The following is a 9,837-nucleotide window of genomic DNA, read 5'->3' on the forward strand; positions in this document are numbered from 1 at the left end:
ACTTATCGTCCAGAATCCCAAAGTCTATAGTTTCCGATGATTTCACGATCCTAGTTTACCAATCGAATTTCAGGGCGTTACACGTAGCTTTTAAGCATAAAACGCTTAATGCAATGGGGTGCTTGATTGGTTAGTGGCTGGGTTTAAAGTGGACAAATATACCGGCAATCGCGGTCAATATGTCGAGCTGTTTCTTGTGTTTTAGTAATGATAAATAATGTGGGAGTTTGTTGTTATTCACTTGGTTATGATCCTGTGTAAATTTCTTTTTCAGGGACGAAAAACAAGTGTGGGGATATTTGATGTGTGGCAAATCACATAGCGTTTTATCCCGTTTTTGTGTTGTTTTGTGCGTAAACCATTAACGATTATTTATTATTCTTGCATGAAATTACATGTTTGTGATTATTTTAGATTCCAAGGTTGAAGAGAGCGAAAAACCGAGTCTAATTGAAGAAGAAATCAGCTTAAACGGGAATCTAATGAAGTCGGTATACGCGTACGAAGATAAACGAGCCGGAAGTCGAAAAAAGTCAAAAAATGGCCTGGCCACGCTACGCGACCAAGTCATACCATTCAAGCAGCATGTGGTGGATTCCAACATGTCCCAAGGCTTCCAAGAATGTTGAGAAATCATAAAAACGTCTATTTTGTCTTCTAGTGGGCCTTGTGGGCTTGTTTTAACATGTTTTATATTAGGAAGGGGTGCTTAATGATATATTTAAAAACCCTAAACCCTATGAACGATTTTTATTGAATTTTCCAGCCATCTTACACCTACTCTAAGGGAGAAACAAATGAGGACAAGCTTACTGTTATATCTTTTATCCTTCTGTTGTCGGTTTTGATTGTTTTAACGATTTTAAGTTCGTTTATGAGTTTTAATCATTCAAACCTTTTGTAATCAGATTTATATGAACATGTTCATCATTTTTATATATATTTTCTACCCTTCATTGATTATGATTGGCTAGATTGGTTATAATCTCCTAGGTTTGATGTTTAACGGTTGATTTATCACTTTTCGGGTGCTGATTTCGTGTTTGATTGTTTAGCTATTGTAAAGTTCATGATTTGTGATATTATTCCATGAACCTTGCTGCCATTAGATGTATTTTAGGTTGCATGAGCCCCAAGTAGTTGATTATTGCATGAATTTGTTTCGTGTAGTCATTAATTGCTAGTTCGGTTAATATTGAGTGTGTTGATTGATTGTGGTAGATGCGTGCCATTAGGGTTTGTGTTTCTTGAATCATTTAAGTCAGTAGGATCATCCCCTTTGAGTTGGACCAAGACCTTAGGGGTTAGTTATCTCTCTGCTTTAGTTGATTTAGTTACCCGTTGCGAGACCACGTGCGGTTTATAGCAATTGACTAGGTTAGTTTGTAAGTTGAGTTATATTATCCTTATTATTGAATTACCCCTCTCTTCCTAGGTTTGTAGTTAGATCAAGCCTTAGTGAGGATTGTGATTTTGATACGGACCAAGTAATAAATCATTAGGGTACGTAAATAAACAACCGTGAATTAAAAGCTAAGTAGACGTTGTTAGGGTTTTCTGGTAAAACTGACCGTGGGGACCCAGTTGCTTTGATTGCATCTATCTAAGTTCATCTTTAGAAGTCGGTTTCAAACACTTTTTAGCACCTGATCCATCCTATACCCGTTAAGTCATCTTACTTAGGTAGTTCGTTTTCTTATTATCGTTAGTTCCGTTAAGTTTCACCGTTAGCTAAGTTAGGTTAGTTAAGTTTAGTTAGTTTAATTAATTAAGATAAATAAATATATTATTTAGGCAGGACTTAGATTAGGTTTAATTATCTAAGCCGTTCTCACGTGTCTTTGTGTTCGACATCCGGACTTCCATTAGACTGTGCTGCTACACGACCGGTACACTTGTCGTTTGTGTGAAGTTTAGTTAGGATTGTTTGGTTTTATAAATTTAAGACTTAGTGTTGAATTGCGAGAATTAGTTATTAATATCTATATATAGCTTTTCGCTCATCAATAATATACCCAAGTGTTTGATTTATAAATCATGTTTAAATCTTGTTTATAATATTCAAATAACTTAAAACTGAGCCATCTTTACATTGCGAGCGTCTATCTTCATGAATGACTATAATTTCTTGCTACATGTGCTAATTTGTTTCCCTGAAACATGGGAAAATACGTCAGCGATATGCTGGTGAATCGTTGACATCAAAAATATATAAATTACCGTTAAAAATATAAATATAGTTTTCTTGACAAGCTCAGTGGAAATATTTCTACTTCAAGTATTTTTAACACTGCCCTACACACACAAAAGTGTTCCCCGAGCCACGTAGCCCATGGAGAACTAGTTATGACTGTTAGCCCGCGGCCACGTAGTTTTTGACTGTTTAGGCTGAACAGTTATGTTTGGATCAAGACACATATGTAATCAGTCTGAGTTGCTTTTATTTTCTACTTTGTATTATAATGTTTTAAATATCTTGCATTCTCATGTAAACGTTGACTAACTCTTTAAGACAAACAACCCATTCATCTTATAGAGTATAAATATGTTTTGACTGTTTATAAAGGTTAACGTATTCACCTGTACCGTCGGTGTGCGTTTGAAACCTTGACTGTGAATGATTGATATATTGATGATTAACCTATAATAAAATAGGTTTAGATAAATACCCGGATCGTATCTTGATCCGGCTACAGACCTTTAGTCTGGTTTTGATAGCTTTAAACCTTGATTGATCATTTGTTTGAATAAAGTATTTAGACCTGTAGTCTTTTTGTTTATTTACCAAATCATAAGCTGAGTTTCTTCTTCATGAAGAAACATCTATAATATGTTTCTTCTTCAAGAAGAAACATTCATTGACTGCTACCTTTGTATGTAAAATCTTATGTTTCTTAATCATGAAGAAACAATGTTTTAACTATATTCCTTGTATATAAAATGTTATGTTTCTTAATCGTGAAGAAACTATATTTTGACTATATCCTCATTAATTTAAATTTGGTGTTTCTTAATTGCAAAGAAACATTACTATAATCCTTTGTATGTTTAAAGCTTATGTAAACATAATTATGATCAAGGTTTGGGCTATAACCCTGACTATGGTCTAAGCCATATAATATAATAATAAAATAATGACTTAGGCAAAACCCCTACCTTACACGGGTATTTTGGAGCTTATATGCCTAAGCTTGTACGAGCAGCACTTCGACTATATATCGCGTACTAGTGTTTAAATCGTCCGAACTTCGGGGCTTAGCACGAACTTCAAGGTTGGCACGTAAAACGAGGCGACATATGCTAGTCGCCGTGTCGTGCACGTACTTCGAGATAGAATGCCGAGCTATTTTCGGGTGGCACGCACTTCTAGGTATCGTCGGTATAGGCATGGAAATCGAGGTAGAGTGAGAAAATATTCTAGAGAGAGAAAGTTCGGTGTGATAAATGAATGAGCCGTGAACCCTCTATTTATAGGTTGAACTTGCAACCCATCGTGATACGCGATGGGCCTTGGCAATCCCGTCGCGTATCGTGGTTCCGTATATTATCCACCGCCATACTACATGCTGACACGTGTCTAGCTGAGTCATTAAGGTGCATCGCGTATCACGATGACCCTTGTTCTGGGCTCATCGCGTATCGCGATGGCACGCTGAACTCAATTTTTTTACTTTTAGTCCCTTGATGATCCGATGGAGATAAGTGCAAAGTGCGTCATCAAAGCGCCACATTGCGCCCATTGCCCAACGCCAGGTAGGTTGGGAAGCGGCGCTTGAGTGTTATGATGGAGAACATGATACTTTGTACGATAAGGAGATTTAGGAATGGGTGTCAACGTTGAGATGTCCCGCGTATAAGAAAAGTTGAGACATGAAACTGATCGGAACAGTGGGTGGACGGGAAGTTGTGGATGTCATTTGACACGTTTAATCAGATTGCTTTATTTGATAGTAAACCGAGTAACTCGTATGTGTACCCTTCGGTCAAAGATTTGTTTGAAAGCCCCGACAAGCATCCACAATGGCACAACATGTTGACAACGGTTCTAAAAGGGGGTCGGGGTTTGAGCACACAAACTAAGATAAATGACCTTAATATTGAAACGAAACTGTTAATGTCGATTTGTTTGTACAATGTGGTGCCCCGTCAGGGGGGACATTTCAATTTTAAGAAATAGTGACATTCCAGTTTTGTACGCATAGATGTGCGGGAAACCACTAATCTCTTTTCGCTTTTTGGTGATGCACAACATCTGGATCAGTCGCGAAAGCAACAAGCGGAAGTTAATACCACATTGTCGACTGATCACCGCATTATTGAAGAATCATGGTATGATTAATGAGAATTCTATGGGAATGACTAAAGTGTTCAAAGAATTCAAGTTGTCGGATCTACCGGGATGGATATATGCACAAACTGATAGACATCATCAACTTGTGAGCGATAATGTGAGATGGAGGGTGATAAGAGAAGATGTGGAAGTGGAGGTAGGTGAACAAGTGGAAGAAGTGGAGGATATAGGTGAACCGGAGTACATGGATGTAGGTGGTGGTAGTGGTTCACAACACGGGGGTTGGTATTATTCTACAGGTTATAATTCATATGGTAACAATTGGGCCCATATGGGGTCGATGAACGAGGTGGTAGAAAGGAATAGGCCTTCAACCTATGAAAATTGGTTGGAAGAATATCGTGCTTTATTCGACCATAAGACTTTCATGGGGGCTTATGTTGAGCAGGCCGAAAAGGAGAGGCGTGATAGATTGGACATGTGGAACCGTGCCCAAGCTTAGGGGCGGGAGCACGAAATGAACATGCGATATATGGATGATAGGAACAGACGCATGCATGATCAATGGCATGCAGGTGAACTGGTTGTACTGGATCCACCAATGGTGATTACACGACCCTACCACCATATGACAGTACGGTACGTTATGCTAAACCACATCTTCATCATTCAATGTGGGTTGGCCCAGTGCAGTCAATGGCACCACCACCACCCTAAGAAGAAGGTAGTAGCGGCGGCGATGGGGCGTTTAATTTTGGGCAATTTTCGGACTTCATGACGTCCATCTTCGGGCCGGCCAACCGCCTTGCTTTTGATTGAGTCTCGTCTTACCAGGGGAACACCGCTCTGTATATTTCTGTATAGTTGTTATCATTTGTGTTTTTTATTTTATTTTATTGTTGGGTGGATGGGTGGAGGATGAAATACTTATGATTTAGTGTTGTGGGTTGTGTAAGAAGAAGGGTGTTTTTAAGTGGTAGTTTGTTGTTTTCTTTTTCTCAAAACCGTACACTGGGGACAATGTATCCCAAGTGTGGGGATGAGGGAAATTTTCGTTTTATATAAAAAATAATAAATAATAAAAAAATCAGAAAAATTTTAAAAAATGTTTAAAGAAACCGAAAAGTGGTAAGATGGCGGGGTAAGGTTTTGGTCCCTTTTCATGGTCACAATTCCCTAAATAACATGTTGCATAGTTGTTTCTAAAAGGAGGTTATGTAGTTTTCTAATCAAGGTTAGCATGCTTTCAGTGCAATAATTTGCATAACATGTTCGTTTACACTCGAGAATTGAAAAAGTAAAGATTGGTGAGAAAGTTGATATTCTCCGATAGAACTTGTGCAATTAGTGCATTTCGAGATCTTAGCTTGGCATGAGCGCAAAAGTGATAGAGGCAATTAGGTTGAGCCTCGTCTGGATGAGTGCGAGTATGGGTTTTGGGGGTTGGGCCTCATACGTCACATATATGAGCATGGATAATGAGAGGGGGTTGGTTCCTTTAGTAAACTTTGTTGGTCCTATTCTTTTATTCAATCAACCCCGATGTTATATTGCGAGACGATCCGGATTAATAGGTTTCTTTGTAATTGTTTTAGTATTTATCAATAAGATGTATTAAGCATTATGTTTATTATGCTTTATTAAAAAAAGTTGTGTTAGGGATTCAATGTTCAAGTATTATGTGGTGAAAAAAAAAATAAAAATAAATAAATAAAAAGAAAAAGAAAAAAAAGAGAAGTTAGTGATGTATATAGTTGTTTATTTCATTGTTTACTTAGTTGTTTTGTAATAAGCCGAATCGGATAGTTTGAGCTACTTTAAATATTCCCTTTCATACCCTTACACCAGCCCCATTATAACCCGTGTTAAGCCCTCTTGATTTGCATTTATGTCAAAGCATTTACATAGGTGGAGATTTGATGATTGTACAAGCGTATGCGAGGAGAATTGGTTATTTGTGAAAATGTGTGTATGATCACCATGAAGAGGGTTAATGTGTAAATGTGTGTTATGTATGGGTAAAAATCAAAAGCATGTTAGGTTTGGTTAGAATTCTATGGTTTAAATAGAACATCAAGTATACTAGTGCAAACCGATAGAAATGAGGGAATAGGGTATGACTTGGGACCTTTACTGAACCGGAATTGTTGGTATGATTGGCGGTTATAAATTGAAAATGAAAAAAAAATTGTTGTTGAGGTGTTGCTTGGGGGAAAGCAATGGTTAAGTGTGGGAATGTGACGGGTGCATCGGAGTATGACCCGTAAGTGTGCTTAATCGATATAAAATCTATGCATCAAGTGTTAATTTCATGGGAACTGGATAACTACTGCTATGTGGTTATTTGAAGGTTAAAAGGAGGTTCCGGAGTTATTATGGTGTATAACGAAGCAACCGAAGGAACCGGAGACTCGAGAGAGGCGTGAAAATGAGAAAAAATGAAGTCGGTGGCTGAGGACCACCGTGGCCCACGGTTTGGACCGTGGGCCACAGTCCAACTTATCAAAAAGGTCCAGAACCCACCGTACTGTCGGTTCATGGACCACGTGGAAAGGACGGTGACCCACGGTGTGAACCGTGGGCCACGGTCCGACAATCTTAACTGTCGTTTCAGCTTGTTTTATTCAGTTTTTGGGTGTCTTTTCAATTACTCTCATTCAAGAACACCCTAGAGACGAATTTGGAGTACAAGAACAATATTTTGGTGATTGTAATCATTAGTTTGGTGTTTGTGATTCATATGCATACTCGAATTGATGTGATGATGAATCAAACTATGTGTGGCTAATTCTCTTTGTGTTCTCACGAATTGTAAGGTTTTCAATTGAATACTTGTTTTTCGTTTATGTTATTTGTGGGATAGTAGTTTGATCTTATTATTGTATTACTATGGTGATTGTGAGTTCGATTAGTAATTGTTAGTATGGTATAATTCGTGTTCTTGACTATCAGTTCTCGGTGCCATAGGCAATCGGGATTTATTGGAAGGGAATTAGGTTAACTATATAAAACTGATTATCGAGTGGCAACCTTGTGTTTTTACAATCCAAGTATTTATTCCTCTTTTATCACAATCAAACACACACTCGCGAACTATGTCTATGTAGTTTATCCCAAAAGTAAACGTTAACATTATCAACAATGGAAACTTGAAATCGGGAGAGGGCATTATTTTTATTAATTCAGTTAAACTTGTTAAATTGTTTTCAGTTATTTTCGTTAATAAAATAAACCAACCAAATACTTGAATTTGTTTTCTGCATTTAGTTTTATATATTAATTACAAGGCTACTTAGTAACACATTTTCCACAAACTCTCTGTGTTCGACACCCGCTTACTGCTATCTAATTAGTTGTAATCGGTTTATTTTTGAGTGAGTCTTCGACCTCACGTCAGGCTTCTCGACTTTGTCATAATGACAACATAAAAAATAACATGTTAACCCATTAAATTTTGTGAATATGTGTTTCATTTGAACATAGTTTTGCATGACATAATTCTTATACTACGTTCTAATCACAATTGACGGAAAAGCTAATGTTGACATAAATATTCAAATTTGATAAAAGTTAGAAGCATTGATAGGCTTGGGGGTGACATGTCGAAAGTGTTCTCAATCTTTTCTTATATTTTAATAGTCGATGGAAAATAGTCAATTTGGCAAATTCCGAACCTTTTGATTATTTTCAAAAATAGCCTTGAAAATAAATTTGAAACCCGTTTCATGTTTAAAATTCCAACTTTCATCTGTTTGACATTTAAGTCAGCACTTTGAACCCAGAAAAAATTTGACGCTAAATCTATTTGCATTCTCAAACTTTAAAAAAAATACTAATTTCACATTTTTGACTTGTAACAAATTTTGACATAAATGTAATTAACTTGTACCAAGCAATCTATTTATCCACTTCAGACTCACAAAAATCAAATTTAAGTTCCAAAAAAAACCCAAAACAGTCATTGATAAATATAAAACTAAGAAATTAAATATGATAAACTTTGTTATATCTGAAAGTGATTCGTATATATATATATATAGGTAAAAGATCCGATACATTAATCTATTATCGTACAATAGGTACGCGACATTCTGGAACGTCGATCTTCAATAACCATGCTAACCCTAAGATCATAATTACACGAGTCGGCCTTCGTCAACCTCTTCTCCCGTCGATTCCGTCCACCTTCACCACCGTCGTTCAATGATTCCGTCCACCATCCACCGTTGCGACCATCGTCTACCGTCGTGACCACCATCTTCTTCCGACACAAGCATCAATCGTTGCTCACATGTCAGTTGTCAAATTGAGCAATTGAAATTGTTGAACATAATTGATCAATTAACCTTGAAATCGATCCAAGTAATCGTCAATTTGAAGCTTCAATCGATCAATTTTGATAAACTTTAAACATGAACATTTAAAGGTTGTGAATTTGTTGAACGTATTAGTGTTTTTAACCTTGAACGTTTTAGTGGAACGTATTTCGCGTATGTAATGTACGTTAAGCGATTATTGTACGTTAACTCGCCCCTATATATATATAGTTTATTAAATTAGCCGAAAAAATAAATTGATAAATTTAAAGCATATACTTATAATTTCTAAATTTATATGACAATTTACAATAATAATAATAATAATAATAATAATAATAATAATAGATAAATGGATTAATTTAAAAAAATGGATTGACTTTTAAGCATATATTTATAATTTAATGATTAAAAAGTAACTTTGTAAAATGAAAACATATTCGAGTTTTGTTTTTCTTTACAATATACATAGTAAAATATGTTACTGATAACATTTGAAATTATATTCTTTGAGAAACATGGTTTGTTGTTGATTTTTGGATTTCACCAAATATTTTGGAGTATATAGTAAAATAGTATGTTAACATTTATTTTTATACAAATGTATAGATATAATATGAGTGTAAATGGAAAGTAACTAAATATTAATCTACTACATATATTATGGTCAAATAATATCTTAGTTTTAGAGGAAAACAATTGTAAGAATTAACCAAAAGATGAAAAGTGTACACAGTTATTTTACTTTATTAGAATATATAGATATAGATTTGTGTATAGATATTCTCTGTATTTTTATATGTTGAATACAATAATTTTTCACATTCATATCATGCTTTTGCAATTACTATTTCTTTACATGGTTCATACTACCTCTTTTTGCCCCTTGTTCTTCTTTCCACGACAAACAAAACCAAAACTCTAATCCCAAATATGTAAACACGGATCCATCAAATCCATACAATGTACACCTTTCAAATCAACCGGGACTTATGTTTGTCTTGATAAAACTGAATGGAGGTAAATTATCAATCTTGGTGAAAATCAATGATTCACGCCCATACTGCGAAAAACAAGATTGGTTTCATTTATGGGTCGATAAAGATGCGATAATAAACCGACAAGCCAACAAAATTTGCCTACTGCGAAAAACAAGCCCATGTGTGTTTTTGTGTGTCTGTGTGTGCGTGCGTGCACTAATAACCCTACAAGATAGTGGCTGATTCTTGG

The sequence above is a fragment of the Bidens hawaiensis genome, unplaced genomic scaffold (assembly GCF_021521415.1).
Source record: "Bidens hawaiensis isolate Kalapana, Puna unplaced genomic scaffold, B.hawaiensis_p1.1 tig00030588_1, whole genome shotgun sequence".
Classification (NCBI taxonomy): Eukaryota; Viridiplantae; Streptophyta; class Magnoliopsida; order Asterales; family Asteraceae; genus Bidens; species Bidens hawaiensis.